This window comes from Apium graveolens, unplaced genomic scaffold (genome assembly GCF_009905375.1).
Source record: "Apium graveolens cultivar Ventura unplaced genomic scaffold, ASM990537v1 ctg4063, whole genome shotgun sequence".
Lineage (NCBI taxonomy): Eukaryota > Viridiplantae > Streptophyta > Magnoliopsida > Apiales > Apiaceae > Apium > Apium graveolens.
Genome location: NW_027418385.1, coordinates 10,873 through 14,513, shown reverse-complemented (window position 1 = coordinate 14,513; position 3,641 = coordinate 10,873). Strand labels below are relative to the sequence as shown.

The 3,641-nt window shown below is 43.7% G+C and overlaps 1 non-coding gene across 1 annotated transcript; it reads right to left on the bottom strand.

Moving 5' to 3' along the window:
* Nucleotides 1–237: 237 nt before the first annotated feature.
* LOC141701560 (small nucleolar RNA R71) lies at nt 238–344 on the bottom strand. The gene has a single exon (XR_012566830.1). It is a non-coding gene; the product is annotated as a small nucleolar RNA R71 (small nucleolar RNA).
* Between the last annotated feature and the right edge of the window lie 3,297 nt (nt 345–3,641).

The following is a 3,641-nucleotide window of genomic DNA, read 5'->3' as shown; positions in this document are numbered from 1 at the left end:
TTTGGAGGAGCGGCAACTGAAGACCCCAACATGCACATAAGGAATTTTGTCGAGATCTGCAGTACTTTTAAGTATAATGGCGTGACTGATGAGGCTTTCAAGTTGAGGCTTTTCCCATTCTCACTGAGGGACAAGGCTAAAGACTGGTTACATTCTGAACCAGCTGGGTCCATCACTAGGTGGCAAGATCTTGCACAAAAGTTTCTGGTGAAGTTTTATCCGATGGCAAAGACTGCTGCTATGAGGAGTGCTCTTACTCAGTTTGCGCAGCAACCTACAGAATCTATGTGCGAGGCTTGGGAACGCTACAAGGAAATGTTGAGAAAATGTCCACATCATGGAATGCCGGATTGGATGGTGATAACTGGTTTCTATAATGGTTTGGGGGCCCAATCTCGGCCCATGCTCGATGCAGCAGCTGGAGGCGCCTTATGGGCTAAAAGCTATACTGAGGCGTATAATCTTATAGAGACGATGGCTGCAAATGAGCATCAAAACCCAACTCAGAGGATGATGTCAGGCAAGGTAGCAGGTATTCTGGAAGTTGATGCAGCCACCGCTATTGCAGCCCAGCTCCAAGCGCTATCAATGAAGGTTGATTCTCTGGCTACATATGGAGTTAGTCAAATAGCTATGGTTTGTGAGCTTTGTGCAGGTTCTCATGCTACGGATCAGTGTTCTCTTGTCAACGAATCTGTTCAGTATGTGAATAATTATCAGCGACAACAGCAGCCTGTGCCAGCGATCTATCATCCTAACAACAGAAATCATCCAAATTTCAGCTGGGGGAATAATCAGAATGTTATTCAGCCACCATATCAGCAAGGAGTGAGTAAACAGTTTAACCCACCTGGATTCCAGCAACCACAGCAGTATGCTACAAGGCAATCATATCCTCAACAGGGAAGTACAGCTGCACCTACTAGTGCTGATTTTGAGGAACTTAAGCTGTTGTGCAAGAGTCAGGCGGTTTCTATCAAGACCTTGGAAAATCAAATCGGTCAATTAGCCAATGCAGTGCTCAATCGTCAACCTGGCACTCTTCCCAGTGACACGGAAGTACCGGGCAGGAAGGAAGCTAAAGAGCAAGTCAAGGCTATTACCTTAAGGTCTGGAAAAGTGGCTGATGCTGAAAAGGCAAAAGAAGTAGAAGCTGAAATTAGAGATGAAGAATCTAAGCAAAAGGAGAAAGCGGCGGAACCAAGGAAGACTACTGTTGAACACACTCTGCCTGAGGCTAATACAGGGGAGAAACAGCTCTATCCTCCACCACCTTTTCCTAAGAGATTGCAGCAACAAAAGCTGGATAGACAGTTCGGGAAGTTTCTGGAGGTGTTCAAGAAACTTCAAATCAATATACCTTTCGCTGAGGCTCTGGAACAAATGCCTAGTTATGCGAAGTTTATGAAGACTATTCTTTCAAGGAAGGTGAAACTGGATGACCTTGAAACCGTTGCTCTCACGGAAGAATGCAGCGCTGTTCTGCAGCAAAAGTTACCACCAAAACTGAAAGATCCAGGAAGCTTCACCATTCCTTGCACCATTGGCAATTTGACTTTTGACAAGTGCCTTTGTGATTTGGGAGCAAGCATTAATCTGATGCCGTTGTCGATCTTTAAAAAGCTGGATCTGCCTGATCCAAAACCCACATACATGTCGCTACAATTGGCTGACCGTTCCATTACTTACCCAAGGGGCATAGTTGAGGATGTGCTTGTCAAGGTGGATAAGCTCTTCTTTCCTGCAGATTTTGTTATTCTGGATTTTGAGGAAGATAAGAAGATTCCCATAATCTTGGGAAGGCCTTTCTTAGCTACTGGCCGTACCTTGATAGATGTGCAAAAAGGTGAACTTACTATGCGGGTCCAAGATCAGGATGTGACCTTCAACGTATTCAAGGCAATGAAATTCCCTACAGAAGATGAGGAGTGCTTAAAATTGGATGTGATTGATTCTGCGGTTACTTCGGAACTCGATCGCATGCTAATGTCTGATGCATTGGAAAAGGCCTTAGTGGGGGATTTTGACAGCGATGATGAAGATGGCAACGAGCAATTACAATATTTGAACGCTTCTCCCTGGAAGCGAAAGCTGGACATACCATTTGAATCTCTTGGTACTTCTGACCTTAAGAATGCTGAAGGGAAGCTCAAACCATCAATAGAGGAAGCACCTACCTTGGAGCTCAAGCCATTACCTGAACACTTGAGGTATGCTTTTTTAGGTGATTCATCTACGTTACCTGTTATTATTTCATCTGACCTTTCAGGTAGTGAGGAAAACAAGCTCTTAAGGATTTTGAGAGAATTCAAATCGGCTATAGGATGGACCATAGCAGACATCAAGGGGATAAGTCCTTCATATTGTATGCATAAAATTCTGCTAGAGGAAGGTAGTAAGCCAACTGTGGAACAGCAGCGAAGACTGAATCCCATCATGAAGGAAGTGGTGAAGAAAGAAATTCTGAAATGGCTGGATGCAGGCATCATTTATCCTATTTCTGACAGCTCGTGGGTTAGCCCCGTACAATGTGTACCTAAGAAAGGAGGTATCACTGTGGTCGCAAATGAAAAGAATGAGCTCATCCCTACTCGAACAGTTACAGGATGGAGAGTATGCATGGATTATAGAAAATTGAACAAAGCCACAAGGAAGGATCACTTCCCTCTTCCATTTATTGATCAGATGCTTGACAGATTAGCGGGTCATGAGTATTTTTTTCTTCTGGATGGTTATTCCGGGTATAATCAGATTTCTATTGCACCAGAGGATCAGGAAAAGACTACCTTCACTTGTCCATTTGGCACGTTTGCTTTTCACAGAGTTTCGTTTGGGTTATGTGGCGCCCAGGCCACTTTTCAGAGATGTATAATGGCTATATTCTCTGACATGATTGGAAATAACGTCGAAGTGTTCATGGATGACTTCTCCATCTTTGGACACTCATATGATGAATGTTTGAATAATCTGCGCGCCGTACTCAAAAGATGCGTGGAAACTAATTTGGTGCTCAATTGGGAGAAATGTCATTTTATGGTGCGTGAAGGCATTATCCTTGGGCATAAGGTCTCTAGCAAGGGTCTGGAGGTGGACAAGGCCAAGGTGGGAGTCATTGAAAATCTTCCCCCGCCTAATTATGTGAAAGGAATCCGTAGTTTTCTTGGTCATGCGGGTTTTTATCGGCGATTCATCAAGGACTTTTCAAAGATATCTAAGCCATTGTGCAATTTGCTTGAGAAAGATGTGCCTTTCAAATTTGATGATGAATGTTTGGCAGCATTCAAGACTCTCAAGAAGAGTTTGATCACTGCACCAGTTATTACAGCACCAGATTGGACATAACCGTTTGAGATGATGTGTGATGCGAGTGATTATGCGGTAGGTGCAGTTCTGGGACAGCGCAAGAAAAACCTCTTCCATGTGGTCTACTATGCGAGTAAGACTTTAAATGGTGCCCAGTTGAACTGCACCACTACTGAGAAGGAGCTTTTGGCTATAGTCTTTGGTTTTGAGAAATTTCGATCGTATCTACTTGGTACGAAAGTAACAGTATTCACTAATCATGCAGCTATTCGCTATCTAGTTTCCAAGAAGGATTCGAAGCGAGACTCATTCGTTGGGTGCTTTTACTTCAGGAATTT